Source organism: Nyctereutes procyonoides, unplaced genomic scaffold (assembly GCF_905146905.1).
Source record: "Nyctereutes procyonoides isolate TBG_1078 unplaced genomic scaffold, NYPRO_anot_genome, whole genome shotgun sequence".
Taxonomy (NCBI): Eukaryota; Metazoa; Chordata; class Mammalia; order Carnivora; family Canidae; genus Nyctereutes; species Nyctereutes procyonoides.
In genome coordinates this window covers 30833672-30852333 of record NW_026575122.1, presented here as the reverse complement: position 1 = coordinate 30852333, position 18662 = coordinate 30833672, and the positions used below count along the sequence as shown (strand labels likewise).

Here is an 18662-nt window from a genome sequence, read left to right as displayed (position 1 = left end):
ATCTGATAACTCAGAGCAATCATCTCATTCATTTTATCACTTCTAAAAATTTTGAAATATTTAATATCAACATCTTCAAGATGGTCAACATAAAAAACACATGGTACACTTTTTAAAAAAGTTTAAGGACAATGCTTGTTACAGATTAGTTGACTAAAAAATGAGATACCAAAAGATATTTCATTAGACAGATTTTAGTCAATATATAAAATGGACAAGCAAACCAATTAATCTGGTGAGAAAATTAGAGAAGAACTTTCAGAAAACACAGTTTCCTTTCTCTCTTTTTTACCATGTAGGTGAGGAAAAACTTTTCCTCGACCTTCTCAGCTTAAGTATCTGAGGATCTGCAAACTGAAGGAACAAAAGACAGGTTAACAGGAGAAAAGACAATTTTTATTGATGTTCATATGTATATGTGCATAAAGACTTCACGAAGCTAAAGGAGGAGGAGGAGGAGGGGAAAGGGGAGAGGAAGGAGAAAGAGAAGAGAAAGAAGAGAAAACCCCAAAGAAGTAGTTGGATTTGCGGGCATATATATCATTTTACCAAAGGGTGATATGTTGAGAAGTGACTAGACAAAGGAAAAACGGTTTAGGTATTTCAGGCAGATAAATGATAGGAAAGTGACTTGTGTAGGGGCTGAGGGCAGGTTGCCCCTAAATGGGCTACTTTGGCACGCAGACTATTTCAAGCCAAAGGCCATCAAGACCCTGCAGGCTCAAGAGAAACTTTTACCCCTCCCTTAATCACATAGAAGAATCTAAATTGGAGGTCTTTCCTAGAATAAGGGTCATTAGCAGAGACACATGAAATCTGAGTCACCTGTCTGTAGTCCCGGGCAAACATTTGTTTACCAAATATTTACTCTTTTTCATCTTCCTGTGAATGGAGTTACTTCCCTTTGAAGTCCCACACCCCTTCCCCCTCCTTCTTGGTTCAGAATGACAAACATACCTCGGTTTGCCTGACTGTCTTTGGAATTGCCTTGTCTGTGTGGATTTCTTGTATATAACCCTGTTAAATTTGATTTTCTTCTGTTAATCTGTCTCATGCTGACTTGATTCTTAGTCCAGCTGGAAGGCCCTTGAAAGGGACAGGAGTTCTTGCTCCCTGACACTAGCAAGTAGAAGTCTTACCCCTGAGTAGATGGGTGGAATGCTAACCCCTTTTATTTGGCACTGTCCCATTCTAATCAGCTTTGCTCAAATAAACTCTTAGCAGTAAAAAAATAAATAAATAAATAAAAAATAATAAACTCTTAAATGTTTAATATGCCTCATAGTTTATCTCTTAATGAGAAATAAGGATAGTTCTCCTCACCTGGTACAGGGGAGGGAAGCTTATGCCCTGCTTTTAGGCCGAAAGAGGGAGAGTAGAGAACTCTGTCATAAAGATGATTTAAGAAGACAGTTTAGGTTTTACCAACAAATGTTATTTAACCCTTCATGAAGTGGACATCTTCTTTCAGAGAACGGCAAAATGGGGCAGAAGGCAGGGGCGCCTGGCTGGCTCAGTCAGAAGGGCATGCATCTCTTGATCCTGGGATTGTGAGTTCAAGCCCCACAATTGGTGTAGAGATTACTTAAATAAACAAAACTTAAAAAAAAATGAGGCAGAAGGCAAGAAACTTTTGTAGGATAAAGAATGAAGAACAAGGAAGAGACAAATAGAAAATATCTGTTCAGTGGGGGCCACAGCATCAATTTCAGTGAGAAGGCCTCTAGTTGCCTTGGCCTTTGGGGATTGGTTGACTGGGTATAACTGTGTTTCTGGTCAGGCTCCGACCACCAGAAAGGTTGTCTAAGCTTTGATTTGCCTATGTGGCAGCCCCCTTCCCTGCCCCCTGCAGGAGCACTACATCTTGGGACCAGACATTTATTTTAACAAATCTTGATTCTATCTGCTGTTTCCCAACTGCCTTTACCTCAAAATAATTAACATGCCCAAGCAACATAGTCTGATCCCCTTCGATCTAAAACATCTCTTCCGAGGTGTGGAGCACGGTGGGGCCCAATTCACTTGAAATCCAGGTGGAAAATTTGTTTTATGGATAGCAGAATGTCACCCCAAAATATACCTCTTTGACATAAGGATTTTTTAGAGCTTCTCCTTTTGAGAAGTGGCTGATGCAGAAGCTGTGAAAACAGAAGTTACCCTTTTGTAAAGAAACCTCTATAAGAGTGTCCTCTGTCAGTACCAGGAAGAGGGAATACCGTCCTGGTTCCATCCCATAAATGCACCCCTGTCAGCCCCCCAGCGACTGACCAATACAAAAGCTGAAGATGGTTTTTTAAACTGGTGGCTTAGACTTCCCTGGGGAGTGGCCCATTTCTTCCTGGGTATCTCCCAGGTGTACATAAGGCATATACAATAATACACTATTTGGTTTTCTCTCCACATGATTTTTAATACAGGGTGTCTCAGCCAATAACTTGGAAGGGTAAACGCAAAGTTCTTTTTCCTCCTCTTAGGGTTCACTCAAAAAACTACTACATATAACACCACTGTGTTCCAGGATTTCTTATCCTTTTATGCCTGAGGCTCTTGGTCACACTGCTGGGAAGAATGAAGAGGTAGACCAGATGAAGAGGGAGGCACAGCATAGTTTATTGGGTGATAGCACAGGGTTCCAAAGAGAAAGGGGACTCCAGAGGGTTGCCTCAGAGTTTCTAAGTTTAGGAGTTTTTATGAGATTGTGAGTGAGCTATTTTCATCTGATTCACCCTCCATGGCTGTCACCTAATCAGGTTTTTGTCTACTTGCTCATCTACCTATCAGGTGGTTGGTTGTTTACGTGGGAAAGGGTGGAGGGCTCCTTCCAGAGTGGTGTAGAATAACTGGATGGGATCTTTTTCCTTTTAAGGGCAGTTTCCTCTTCAGAACGGTGTAGGGGACGCACTAGCTTCCCCCTGCCTTTCTTCTGACCATCTTCCATTAATTGCATTATAAAATCCAAGGATAAAATTTGTTTAAAAAACAAAATTCTGCTGAGTAAGTAGAATTTTAAAGATCTAATTGGCTTTATCCAATGATTCACGAATCAGCATCATCCTATCTAGGAAAGAGAAGGGAGCTCTCCACAAGTTGCACAAAATGGAAGTTTTTTTTATGGGCCGGAAGGAGGGTGGGAAAAGGAAATGTAGAGATGATTACTCCATGCAAGTTTACCTTCCCCTAGAGAGGAAGGCAGGGGTTCTCCTCATACAGATTACCTCACTAGTACTGACCAGGAAATTCCAGACTGACTGGATTAAAATTCCACCTCTGGGAGAGGCAGGAACTGCCAATAGGGTAGTTATGAAGTCCCAGCAGGGCCTAGCAAAAGTGACTTTATTTGGGTCCTAATGTTTCTTTTAAAAAAATTTAAAGCTCACAATAAATAATTTCATCTTCTAGTGGGAAATAAGTGACAAAAACCATCTTCAAATCCTTTTATATACTGAGGAAAAATTCTAAGATAGTATGCAACCAACTTAGTGGAGTAATTTGGAGTTGCAAAGTTTAAGCTATTGTTATATAAACTGAGATTTCTGTCCCTCAATTTTGGCAACTTCGCTGAATTTAAAATATTGTATGATGGAATAGAATAAAGGGATCTGTTGTATCTTCTGTTCTGACTTGGAAAGTTGAAGACACTTGGAAAGACCAAGCCATTTTTCAAATCTTAAGACATCTGGAAACACCAGGTCATTTTTTTAAGCCTGCATAGTATTTGCTGAACCTGCTTAGCAAGTTGGCTTGAATCATCATGTCCATAGTTTCAAAGGAACTGTATCTATTTTTGTTTTCATTTTATTGTATTTCTTTTGGGGGGAAGGGTATTTTTTTCTGTTGTTTGGGAAATTATTAACTGCTAATGTTTGGCAGAAGTAGGTTTACTCATAAATCCTCTGAAGAAATGTTTCCCAGGTCATTTCTTTGAGTAATAGTTAGTTTAGGAAGTTTCTTGTTCTTGCAAAAAAAAAAAAAAGAAAAGAAAAGAAAAAAAAAAGCACTCTTTGTTGTGACCTAGGTTTGACTAAAAACAACATTTTAATGGTGGTTGTAAACTGTTCCATTATACTATAGAATAAAGATAAAATATGGGGCTATTTAGGTGGGTAAGAATCCATTTTGATTAGAAAAAAGCTCTGCTAAGTAGAATTTTCCAATAGTGAGAAACATCATTCTAGTAAACATTGCAAACATCCTGTATTGTTTTTAAAGTAATTTACATGACAATTTAAGTTGCAGTGGGTACTTGCTTGCTCTACATTACTTTGTACGGCCTAACTTTTCATTGCAAGGACAAAGTAACTCCACAGAAAGCTCACAGGTAACAAGAATTTACTAACACTGTTGAGAACTTCTTATGTTATTTCATTTATTCCTCACAATATTCCTATGAGACAGAGATGAAATAACTTTTCCAAACCAAGAAGTGGTCGAGCCAAGATTTGAAGGCAGGCAGGCAGTCTAACTCCACAGCCTGAACTATTAATAATTTCAAATACTTGAATGGCTAGTGGACTGATACAAAACACTAGTAGAGTAGGCAATATTATTCTACAAGTTCAAATGTTTTATTTATTTACCTATTGCTAAATTAATTAAACATTGATGAGGTGGCTTTAATGCCTCAGCAGCCTACCCAAGAAAATCAAAACCTAAGCCTAAAATGCTTCAAGACTAAGAAATCAAAACCTAAGAACAACCAATCACAAGCAACCAAGTAGCCTTTTCCAAATAGGGCAAATGCTTAGTCTGTAGCCAATCAAATAATTTCCTTGCTTTGCTCCTGCACCTTCTCTACAAGTCTTGTCCCCCAGCTCCTGATGGTGGAGTGCCACTAACCACTCCTCACTTGACATTGCCAAGTTTGAAGTGGATTTTTGCTTAAATAAACTCAAAAAGTTTAATATGCCTGTTTATCTTTTAACATTCTATATATTTTTCAAAGATTTTATTTTTTATTTATTTACTTGAGAAAGCAACAGGAGAGCATGAAGGCAAAAGGAGGGGGACAACCAGACTCCCTGCTGAACGTGGAGCCCAATGTGAGCTTGAGGCAGGGTTTGATCCCTGAGACCATGACCTGAGCTGAGATGCTTAACCAGCTGAGCCACCCAGGTGCCCCTAATACTATATAAATGTTTTAAAAACATTCTCATAACCTTTCATCCCTTATAACTGTATGGTCTTCATGGTCTCCATTTTAAATGCCTAATATTCCATCAACATTAGAATATTAAAAATTCTAATTAGAATTCTAAATTAGAATATTAAAAATCATATTCTAAAATGGGTGGGTTAAAAATCAACCCACAAGATTTGTTTCCAGTTTTATTTTTTAACATATATATTTTGAAATATATGTATTTTTTAATTTTTTGTTTGCTCATTAAAAAGATGGCAAATCAGAGCTAAATATAGCAATTTTATATGATAATATAGAATTTTCAGGAAGTTAAAAACTGTGATGCTCAGAATACAGATAGAGAGTCAAAGAGCTGTTTATCTCATTAATGAGAGAGTAAGAAAGGAGATAAGCCACAGGGCATAGGACAAAATATTTCTAGTCACTGAGGGAAAAAATGCCGGAATAAGGTTACTAAATTACATAAAAAACTGATTAACACCCCACAGGGCAATAAATCTAATCTTTGAGTTGTAATCTCTTCTACCAGACATAAATCATTTGCATCTCTAGGGGACAAGGTTATTTGCATTGCAATGACTTAGGGATTATTTGCATCAATCACTGTCTGGTTTTCTACAATTTACCATCTACTCCTACAGTCATTTTTACCATTTGTCATTCTAATATTACATATTTTACCTATTTATCTTGTTTATTGTCTACTCTCCATTAGGATATTAAGGCAGAGTGTTTTCCGCTTTTGTACATTACAGTATCCCCCAATACCTGAAACGGTGCCTGGTACATAATAGGAACTCAAAAACATGTGTTGAATGAATAAATGAATAGAATCAAATTAGGATGTGATTCTTTGGCTTTAAGAACACAAACCATTTTGGGATCCCTGGGTGGCGCAGCGGTTTGGCGCCTGCCTTTGGCCCAGGGCGCGATCCTGGAGACCCGGGATCGAATCCCACATCAGGCTCCCAGTGCATGGAGCCTGCTTCTCCCTCTGCCTATGTCTCTGCCTCTCTCTCTCTCTCTCTGTGACTATCATAAATAAATAAAAATTTAAAAAAAAAAAAAAAAAAAAAAGAACACAAACCATTTTAAGAGGAAAAAATTGAAAAAATGTAAAATAAATAGGCCCAAAGTAAATTAAAAAGTAAACTAAATTGTGGTTGAAGGATACTGAAGCCCTCAGTAGTGGTGCTTGAATAGACGAAATTTCCTTCCATAGAGAGATTAATAGAAATGACATATGATGAGATAGAAAAACAAGCAGCATCTGTGGAAAAGAAATGTGTGTGTTCTCTGAAGAGGGCTGAGGTGAGGTAGAGGGGACACCAGATCCAGACTGTGAAATTTTCTGAGATAATCCTACCTTGAGCAGCCACTCATTATTGAAGAGGACCAGAATATGCCACCCCAGAATATGCTACTGTGGCATGACCATCATTCTGAATTGAAGGCAATAAGAAACTATGGTCATGGCGGGGAAAAAACTCTCTGCCCTCCACCATCTAGCTAAAAGCAGGACAAACTTTGCCATCCATAAAGATGTCTCCTTCTGTACTGGAAAGGGAAAACAACTCTTAATCCTTGGGATTCTTAATCTTTGGAGACAACTCAACTCTTACCAGACCAGAGACTGGGTACCTGAGGAATCTGCATGACAAATTTTGCAAAATACCATTATCTTCCATCTTTCTAGAAACTCAAATCTCTTTTTCCTTTGTCTTGTCCCTTCTCCACAAATGTATTGTTCTTTGATAAAATGATATATAAGCCTTTGGGTCTAATCTCCTCACTTCATTTTTGTAAGGGCTCTCCATATAAAAGAAACCTTCTATTTATCTGTCTTTGGTCATTTCAATTTGCAGGGCTCCAGGCACCAAACTTAAGAGAATAGAGGAAAAGCAATTTTCCTTGCCTACATTTTCCAGCCACTAATCCCCTTGCTGGCATCTACTATGAAAATCAGGTAATATTTTTTGACATAATATTTTGAATGCTACCATCTAAATAACTTCAAAACATTTGATCAACAATATATTGTCAATCCAAAACATTTGATAATTATATGAAAAGAAGGAATTTATTGAGATAAATACAAGTTGATAATCATGTATAAACATTTTGTTGTCTCAATTATAGACTTTACTTCATGCCATAATAAGAAAATGTCTCTTAAATGATTCCTTGCATCCTCAAAAAATCCATACACATGGAATATTTCATTCAGTCTTCAGCATAAAAACTTGTAAAATCAAATTTCTAGTGTATAGACATCTACTAAAATAAGCTAGTAACTCCTATAACTTTTTAAATGTTAATATTTTATTATATAATTTTATTTCTAGATGTTACAATACACTTATGAGCTTTATAGCAGAGTTTTCAGAACCTTCTCTGTAAAGGGCCAGATAGTAAATATTTTAGGACTTGTCTGTCATATCATTCTGGGTCAACTACTCAGTTCTGCTATTGTAGTATGAAACAGCCATAGACAATACCTAAAGAAATGGGAATTGTGTTCTAATAAAACTTTATTTGTGGATACTACAATTAGAATTTAACTTAGTTTTCATGTGTGATAAATATTCTTCCTTTAAAAAAACTATTTAATAATGTAAATACAATTCTCAGTTTGTAGCTGTACAAAAACAGGCAGCAGGTAAGATTTGACTCATGGGCTATAGTTTGCTAACACATAGTATTATAAAATGTATATATAATAGAAACAGTAAAGGAAGGGCACCTGGCTGGCTCAGTTGAAAAAGCATGTAGTTCTTAATCTCAGGGTCATGAGTTCAAACCCCACATTGGGTGTAGAGATTACTTAAATAAATAAAAACTTAAAAAAAAAAAAGTAAAGGAACATCTCTGAAGTCTTTTTGCATGCCCTTCCCCAAACACATACCTCACTATATATTTTTTACTTATTCCTTTTCTTTTCTTTATAATTTTACCACCCATGTGTAGGTATTCCTTAACAAAACATACATTTTTAGTCTTGCCTATAATTCACCTTTCTCTAAGTACAATTGTACTCTATCTAATCTCCTGTTTTCTGCTCTAAATTTCAGGTTCTTTAATTCAAATATGCAAATGTATATAGCTGTGGTTTATTTTTTTCTCCTGTGCAATATACCATTGGATAACTCTACCACAAAAGCAATGCCATTAGTCCACATATGAGTTTTTCCCAAGTTTATGCTACTGTAAACAGTGCTTCTGTGAATATTCTCATTTTCTGAAGTACATATAAAAGACCTTCTATAAAATACATGCCCAGGAGCAGAATTGTTGGGGTTTAAACAGCTGAGCCACCCAGGCGCCCCAATCCTGTTGAAATTTTAATTGAAATTGATTTCAATCAACTTAGTATTGGGAGAACTAAATTTGACATCATTGAATCCTTCAATCCATAAATACGTTTTGTCTCTCCATTTATTTAGATCTTCTTTAATACCATTTGGTAAAGTCTTAACACTTCACTACAAAAGGGTCTTACATGTCTTTGATTAAAATTATTTCTAAATATATTTTTGTTGCATTTTCTGACTCTAGATACTATATCAAAATGTAACTAAACTTTTATATTTTGAACTCAAATCTAATGATCCTGTTTAACCCTTTTATCCAATAATAAATGAGCAGATACATTTGTGGGTTTGTTTTTTTTTTTTAGATTTATTTATGTATTTGAGAGAGCCAGGGCATGGAGGGTGGGGCAGAGGAGAAGGAGAGAGTCTCAAGCAGACTCTGTGCTAAGAATAGAGCCTGATGTGGGGCTGGATCTCATGACCCTGAGATCATGACCTGAGATGAAACCAAGAATCAGATACCTGACTAACTGCATCACCAAGGTGCCCTCATTTGTGTTTTCTTTAAAGGCTATCCTTTCCTTTATCAATAATGATAGTTTTCAAAACTTTATTTCCAGTCATTATTTCTTATTATCTTGTGGATTGCTTTGGATAAGACCTCCATTGCAATGTTACATAGAAGCAGCAATAACAAGCAACCTAGTCTTGTTGATTTTAAAAGTATAACTTTAATATTTTACTATTAAAATATGTTGTTTGCTCTATACCTTTTTGAAGGTACTTATAATCAAGTTAAGATGGCTTTTTAGACCATGAACTGTTGCTGAAGTTTATTGAATTTTTTTCTGTATCTATTGATATGATCACATTGCCTTTAATCTATTAATCTATTAATCTTTGATGTGGCAAATCACACTAGTTGATTTTCTTTCTTTTCTTATTTTGGGGGAGGGACAGGGCCAGGGGAAAGGGAGAGAATCTTAAGTAGCCTAAGCCCCATCATGGCTTGTAGCAGGGTAGGGCTTGACTTCACAACCCAGAGATCATAACCTCAGCTGAAATCAAGAGTCCAACACTTAATAGACTGAGCCACGCAGGTGCCCAATACACTAGTTGATTTTCTAATGTTGAACCAATCCTGCATCTTTATAATCAGCTTGGCAAAATTCTATAGTCTTTATCTGTGTCTTTCTTATGGTATTCAGTTTTCTACAATTTGGTTTTAGGATTTGGCATTGGTGTTCATAAGTGCAAGGGCTTATAAATTGCATTTCTTATACTGAGATTGTCTATTTTTGATATCACCATTATACCCAGCTTCAGAAAATGAGGAGACTGTTTCTCCTCATTTTCTATCTCTTGAAAGTGTATTAGAACTCACTGATAAAGTACTCTGGGCTTAGTAGGTTTCTTTTCATGCATGGAAAGATGTTAAAATGACAATTTATTTTTTTATTATTTTAACCACTTTCCCTAAATTTGTTCATTTGTGCATTCTTTCCTTCTAATTTCTGTTTAAATAATTTATTATTATTTCATTATTACACTCAATATAATATTGAATTAATATTGAATACAACATTGAATGTAACATATACAGTATGTTATTGAATAATGTAATATTCAATATTATATCATTATTTCCTTTTTTCCCCACTATCTTTGGTTTTATTCTTTTTTTTTAAGGTTTATTTATTTATTTGAGAGAGAGACACATACACAGAAACAGAGATGGGGCAGAGAGAATCCCAAGAAGACTCTGTGCAAAGCATGACACAGGGCTTGATCTCATGACCCTGAGATCACAACCTGAGCCACAACCAAGGGTGAGGCACTCACCTAACTGTGACACCCAGGTGCCCCTGATTTTATTCTTTTGATCTCTCTTCCTATTTCATAGATTATATTAGGGTAGCTCATTAACCTTTTAGTATACTTTTCTTTATAATATAAGCACAGAGAATTATGCATTTTCCTCTAAGAATTCTTTTCCAGAATGTTTGATATGTATTTTTCTTACCATCCAAGTTTAAGTATTTTTAAATTTCCATTACAATTTCTTCTCTGAGACATGTGTTTCTTCAATAAGTATGTTTATAACATTTCCAATCATGTAATATTTTTAAAAATCTTTTAACATGCATTTCTAACTCTATCACATTGTACTTAGGGACATGGTCTGCATATACCAGTTCCTTTTTTTAAAAAGATTTTATTTTTTCATTTTTGTCAGAAAGAGTGATAGAGAGAGAGAGAGAGTGTGTGTGTGTGTGTGTGTGTGAGAGAGAGAGAGAGAGAGAGAGAATGGGGAGGGACAGAAGGAGAGGGAGGGAATCTCAGGCAGACCTCACTCAGAACGTGGAGCCTGACTCAGGGCCAGATCCCACCATCATGGAATCATGACCCAAGTGGAAACCAAGAATCAAATGCTCAACTAATTGAGCCACCCAGGCACCTCTGCATATACCAGTTCTTTAAAAAGTTACTTAAACTTGTTTTTTAGCCTGGTAAGTTTTTACATAAATGTTTTATGGCAGGAGTGGATGTAATTCAGTTTTGGGGTATGGGGGTTTATTAGATAAGCTTATTAGTTGCATTTTTCAAATCTTCTATATTTTTATTGGTATGTTTTATGATTGACCTATTGCTTATTGATATAGATACATCAAAATCCCCATTATGGTAATTAACTTGTTGAATCTCCTTGCAGTCCTGGCAACTTGCACTTTAAGTATTTCAAAGCTGTGCTATGGGGCCCATAGAACTTTGAATTATTGAATCTTAATTTAGTTAATCTTCTATCAATATGTTTATTCTTATACCAGTAAAGCTTTTTGCTTTAAAATCTATTTTGCCTGATATGAACATAATCATGCTACCTTTGCATTGGTTAGTATTTGCTTAGTGTATATATATTTTTTTACATCCTTTGACTTTTTGTCTTTCTCTTTTTTAACAGCTTAGGTAGTGATGCCCTGGTACATGCTTAACAATTAGCTCTGGGGAGGAGGAGTGGAGTGGGATTTGTAGAATTTACTCATTTCTGTTGTGTCAATACTTCCACGTGGGTTGCAAGATAATATCCGGGACACCCAGTTAAATAAGAACATCAGATAAATAAGGAATAATTCTTGATATAAATATGCCCCAAATATTGCATGGAACATGCTTATTTTTAAAAAGTATTTGCTGTTTCTCTGAAACTCAAATTTAACTCGTTGTCCTGTATTTTTACTTGCTAAATCTGGCAACCCTACTCCACCAATATATCATTGAATGCAAAATTTGGAAGAGATTTTATCATCAACTTGTTTTAAAATAACTTTTATTAAGATATCATTCACATATTATACAATTCACCCATTTAAATGGATAGTTCATCAGTTTTAACATATTTGGACCTGTGCACCTGCCACCACTACAATCAATTTTCAAACATTTTCATCACCCCAAAATGAAACCTTGTCCTTAACAACATTCACTAACCTCCAGCCATCCGCCTGTCCCAGTCCTAGGCAACTGCTAATTTATTTTCCATCTTTATAGATTTGCCTCTTCTGGACATGTCACATAAATGGAATCATACAACATGCTTTGTGTATATGTATGCGTTTATAAGACTGTCTTCTTTCACTTAGTACATATTTTCAAGGTCCATATGTGTTGTATCATTGATCAGTACTTCATTTTCATTGTATTGCTGAATAATATTTCATTGTATGGATATACAACATTTATTTGTCCATTTATCAGTTGATGAACATTAATCAGTGTTCCATTTTGGGCCAATTATGAATAATGCTGCTGTAACAGTCTGCTCTTGTGAGCTGATAAAAGCAAGCACAAGACAGCTCTAATGCCTACCCTGGTTTTAGGTGGGTCTCTCAGAGACCGCATAGGGCCCTATATTATAATTGCCTAGTTGCCTGTCTCCTTCTAGCCAATCAGCTACACAAAGAGAGGGATTTTGCTCACTGCTGTACTTGTATTTCCTAATGCAGTTGCCTAATACTTGATGTTTATTGTAAGCATGAATGAAGTACAGTATGGTGGTCAGGAATGAAGAGTTTCTGAGTCATTTAAATCTCAGATATGCCACCTATGTAAATGTGGAAAAGATAACAAGTTACTCAACTTTTCCAAGACCTGTTTGTTTGTTTTTTTTTTCCTGGTAGGATGTGAAGGACATTCGCACCTCGTTTAATAGAATTTGGAGAGCATTCAGCATTTGCCTGGCATGTTTTCAATACTCAGTAATTTTCAATACTCAAATAGATACTATTACTTGTGTTAGACATTTATAACCCACGTGATTCTGTGATCTCCCAGTTCCTCAGCCACAATCATCCTGTGCACAAAATGTGACCTACTCTGGGGACTGCCTTTGGCTTTGTCATCACCAAAGCTACTTCATTGCAGACAAACTAAACTCCCAAATCCCACTCTCTGATAACAGCCTTACTCAAGGAAATTGCATAACCAACACTGAGATTGTTCTTTAAAAAAAAAAAAGGCCAATTTAGGAAGAAAATACTACCTAGTTGTTATATGCCTTTCTGTTCTGGTTAACAAGGTAGAATGTTTTCAGTATTTTGGAGATACACATTTATTTTGTGACTTTCATGTTTTTTGCCAATTTTCTACAAGTATGTTAATCTCTATCCTTTGGATTTGTAGGAGCTCTTTATAAATTAGCAATATTAATCCTTTGTCCAAGGTATATTTTATAGTTTATATTTTCCCAATTTTGCATTCATCTTTTAGCTTTTCATGGCACTTAAACATACAGAGTTTTTCTTATTTCTAGGAAGTCAAAAATATCAATATTTCCTATTAAAATTATATGATTTAGGATGTGAAATTCCCACATTATTTTACACTCTGCCCACCCTGTTAAAACCACCAGTAATGATTTAGTATATTCTCAAAACACATGTATTTATCTTCAATGTATATCACCAACTGTCTACTTTTTTTCTTTATTTTTTTAAAGATTTTATTTATTTATTCATGACAGACACAGAGAGAGAGAGAGGCAGAGACACAGGCAGAGGGAGAAGCAGGCTCCTTGCAGGGAGCCCGACGTGGGACTTGATCCCGGGGCTCCAGGATCACACCCCGGGCTGAAGGTGGAGCTAAACCTCTGAGCCACCAGGGCTGCCCTGTCTACTCTTTTTCATTTGTAATGCTGCCAACTGGTCCAGGCTTGCCTTTCTTCCTCTCCTTCCTCTCAAAATCATGTTCATATCACAGTCAGAATGGTCATATTTAAACATAAATGGCTTTTCTAAACATACACTAGCATATAGGTCATTAACATACAGTGCATACATACTATTCTCACTTAACAATTTATATTGAACTTCCCTGTCTCCAAATGTTGCATGGGACATACTTATGTTTTTTTTAAAAAAGGCTTCCTTGTTCATCTGAAATTCAAATTTAATTGGTCATTGTATTTTTATTTACTAAATCTCACAGCCCTAATCCTGTCATTGATCCAAGGTGGCTGTTCCAGCTCTAGTTTTCTTTCAACCACGGGAAGGAGGAACATGTCTCCAATTCTATTAAGGGCAGAACCTAGACATGTCACATATTTCACTTTTATCCCATGGTACCTAACTGAGTTACATGGTCTCACGGAGCTTCTAGGGAGGCTAGGAAATGTAGTATTTAGCTGGGCAGGTAGTCAGCCAGCTAAAACCCTATTTCCATGAAAGAACGGAAGAATGGCTATTACAAAACAGCTAGTGGTCTGACACAGATAACAGTCCCTTTCATCACCAGATACAGTCACTAGAGGTACCAAATCCACTTCCCCATTCCAATCAACGGATGGGCATATGACCCAAACTGGGCCAAATCTTGAGCAAAGTGATACACAGGCTTGAAATAATTCAAGTTCATTCATCCTGTTTGTAGTGACTTGAGGAATTTAAACATTATGGTTTTTTGTTACTCAGATCTCTACTAGAGTTTTCCTGGTTCCTGAGCTTGCCCTTAGTCAGCCTTCCTAGGTCCAGATTGTCCTTGGATGCTGTAAGATATCTTTTTTTTTTTAAGATTTTATTTATTTATTTGAGAGAGACAGAGGTAACGACAGGGAGCACAAGTAGGGAGGAGAGGGAGAAGCAGACTCCCCACTGAGCAGGGACCCATGCAGGGCTTGATCCCAGGACCCTAAGATCAGGACCTGAGCCAAAGACGTGCTTAACCGACTGAGCCACCCAGGCACCCCTGTAAGGTACCTTTTTTTTCCCCTTCAGTTATTGAAAATAAGTTTATGTGAGTTGCAATCCTAGAACTCCAACTGATCAAAGGTAAAGTCTGGATGTATTCCAAAGTGAGGAGATATAAAACCAGTTCCCCACCCCTGAGGATTTCTGCCTAAGCACATTTTCACTTCAGCATTGCAGTTTTCAGATTTAAAGATAACAAGGCAGTTATAATATCAAAGATAGTAACTCAGAGAACAGAGAAGTGAAAATTAAATCTAATTAAGCTAATATTAGCACTTTGTGCCTCCTTGCAGACATTACTCATTTCTCTAATACTTGCAACAACTCTGTGCTTTATTAAATTTTATATGTATTATCTCATTAAACCCTTTGCAGCAACAACAATAGGCATTACTATTATTCCCATTTTACAGATGGGGAAAATGGGGCTTAGAAAGTTAAGTGGCTTGCCTAACGTCACATAATTGGTAACAGCTGCAGCCAGTATTCAAAACTAAGTTTAACACCTACTCTTAAACTTTTTACCATTCTGCTACAACACAGACCTTAAAAAGTAAAAATAAAAATATTTGATATCTAAAGATCTTTTTAACTTAATTTTTAACATTTTATTATAATTTTTTTTAATTTTTAGTTTTTTAAAAAACGATTTATCTATTTATTTTAGAGAGAGAGTGTGCACAGGCAGGGGGAGGGACAGGGGAGGATGAGAGAGATAGAAGAAGACTTCCCACTGAGTGTGGAGCCCAATGTGAGGCTCTGCCCCGGGACCCCAAGATCATGACCTGAGCTGAAATCAGGAGTCAGATACCTAACTAACTGAGCCATGTAGGCACCCCATAGAAAGTTTTACAAAAATAGAATAGTATAATAAAGCATTAATGTACCAATCATCTAGCTTCAGGAATTGTTCCCATTTTACTATTTTTTCACTGATCCTTTTCTCAAATTCACACTTTATTTTCTTTTATCCTACAGTATTTAAAAATGAATCCCAGACATCATATCTCGTCACCTATAAATATCTTAGAATGTTTCTATAGTGCATGAGAACTTAAAAAAAATAATAGCATTATCAGGCCCTCCCAAATTCATAAAAGCTTCTCAATATATTTAATATCCAATGCAAGTTCAACTTTCCCTGATTGTCTCAGAAATGTCTTTTTACGGTTGTTCAAGTAAAAATTGAAGCACAGTGCACACGTTACATATCCAGGCATTCTCTTAGGTTTCTTTTAACTTATAACAATTCCTCTTCTTTTTTCTTTTACACCATGTGTTTGTTGAAGAAAAAAGGGATTTTGTCCTGTGGAATTTTTTTTGCTTCTTTTCACTTCAGATGGGTAAGGTGCCAATTATGTTGTGACAAGGTTTGAGCGAAGCACATCTCACATGGTGGCTGGATATGGAATCATGACACTTGTGAACAACAAAAGGTTCTGTCCTGTGGTGTTTCTAATATCCTGGAGTTGATGGATAGCAGCCCCCTGGTGTCATTAGCCAGTTTTCCATCTCCCATCTTTTTCATAATCTGCTAGTTAGTTCAAGAGGCTTGATTAAATTCAGGTTCAGAAATATTTTGTTGTTTTGGTAAGAATACTTTATAGGTGGTATAGTAGCTAACTTTTTAAATAAATGGTGTTATTGCTCTATTCAATGTGCTGAGTCAGTGATCATAAGCAGTAAACAGCTTTTCTTCTCCCACTTCTGCCTTCATTTTATTTTTAAAAAAATATTTATTTATTTTATATATATAAAGAGAAAGAGCACATGAGCAGGGGGAAGGAGAGAGAGAGAGAGAGAGAGAGAGAGAGAATCTCCAGCAGACACCCTGCTGAGTACAGAGCCCAAAGCAGGGCTCAATCTCACCACCCTGAGATCATGACCTGAGCCACCATCAAGAGGCAGATGTTTAGACAAGTGAGCCACCCAGCTACCCCATTTTATTTTATTTTTAACTTTTTAAGTTTTTAAAAGTAATCTCTACACCCAACATGGGACTTGAGCTTATAACCCCAGGATCAAGAGTCACACACTCTACTGACTGAGCCAGCCTGGCACCCCCTCCCACCTATGCCTTTAAACAAGATCTCCCTTCTCTGCCCCCAGTGACATTTCAGGCAGATCCCTTACCTTTAGGGTCCCTTTCAGATCAGGGAAGAGTCTTATTTTCAGCTATGGGAAATTCCAGTCCAATCTAAATTAACTTTAATTTTTCATCTAATTCAACTTTCCCTGTGTCTCTTATTATAGCATGGCCTGTCCTTTTATCTCATTTGGTAGACAGTCTCCATCTTGTCCCCTTGGTCCATGGAAAATGTTGCCCATTCTCACCCAGCTGAATGGTAGGACCCTCTGTCATCATCATCTAGCCACTAGGAGCAGTTCCAGCAGTCTCCAGTCTACTGTTTCTCCATACTCTTCAAACTCCAGGAGACCCTGGTCAAATTCTTCCCAGAACGCACTTGTCTTCCACTACAGTAGCAGCACAGGCCAAATATGCACATTCTTCCTGCTGGGCAAGCATCTGGCCAAGGAGTGAGAGTCCAGCTTTCCTTTCTGGCTAGTACTCCCAGTTCTCTGAAGAGCTCTCTCACTGTCTCCCTCTTTTGGCTCTGGTAGAGGAGCAATGTCCCATGTGCACAGGGAAGAAATGCTACTGTGCTGTCTCCTCTTGGGAAGTCCCCCCAAAGATGCATCTGCCCAACTGAATCTTTGGCCTTCTCTGCTAATGGCTGTGGGAGAGATGTTTGCTGGACTGGAATGTTCCTCTCATGAGACCCATGTATGTGTGTTGAGAACCCTTCTTTAAAATGTGGGGCTACCTCTCACTCATTATCCCCACCTCTGAGGCTGTATCTTCAATTCTTATCAACAGAAAAATATCTACATGCATGCAATCTATTAAGATTTACCCTCATCTTCACTTTATAAAGTAGTTTTCCTAAACGTATCATATAGAATTTCCTACTTTATTTTAAGCTAAATGATTTAGGGGTGCCAGGTGGCTCAGTTGGTTAAGCATCCAACTCTTCATTTCAGCTCAGGTCATGATCTTGAGGTTGTGAGATCAAGCCCGGTGTTGAGCTCCAGGCTGGGTGTGGAGTCTGCTTGAGACTCTTCCTCCCTCCTTTCCCACCCCCACCCCACCCCTCCTCTAAAAGAAATATAAAATGAAATGATTTAGATAAATTCTAACTTAAATAATATGCTCCATGATTATTTTTTTCATGTGTCAGTGGGATGTCGGTGAACATCAAGCCTAAGTGCTAACAAATGTTTATTTTCTGTCCTTACTCAAGAAGACCTGAATAGTATACTAAATATCAAAACAACAAAGCAAGGAAGGGGCAGCAACAGAGGATGAGGAACCAGATTGACCGTGATACATCAGCTGAATTAAATACAGCCAGTCTTTTTAATATGTCACATGCAGAACTATATATTCATTGGATTCCCATTTTTATTAATAGATATAACCTATAGCCATTTTAACTGACGTATTAAGGTCTATGTGGGTTTTTTTTTTTTAATTAGTGGGTTTAATTACAATTGCTGGGTGGAGAACTGCTTATTCCAGCCTTAACTAGATTTAGAATTAGGAAATAAAAAGTCTTACTGACTCACTGAAGAGTCAGCTGGGTACATTTTTATTCTGAATTCAAAGTAGGAATGAACCATAAACCAACCAAGAACTGCACGATAGTGAATCAGTATCAGTATCCTTGGATGAATGTGTGTGTGTGTGTGTGTGTGTGTGTAGGAGCAATTCTGTTACAGCAAATTGGCTGCAATAAGGAGTTTTAACATGAATGAAAGATTTCTGGAGAAGACCTGATGTGCAAAGGGGGAAAAAAGTAAGAGTTTAATAAAAATCATGTCATGGCAACCATTGAAAAGGCTGACAGCACATGAGTTAGAGAAAGGAATATTAAACATTTGGATTTTATGTTTTTGTTTTTGACTCTG

The 18662-nt window shown here is 36.9% G+C and overlaps 1 non-coding gene across 1 annotated transcript; it reads right to left on the bottom strand.

Moving 5' to 3' along the window:
• Positions 1 to 16026: 16026 nt before the first annotated feature.
• On the bottom strand, positions 16027 to 16132 carry LOC129517064 (small nucleolar RNA U13). Its single transcript, XR_008665946.1, has one exon. It is a non-coding gene; the product is annotated as a small nucleolar RNA U13 (small nucleolar RNA).
• Positions 16133 to 18662: the final 2530 nt, after the last annotated feature.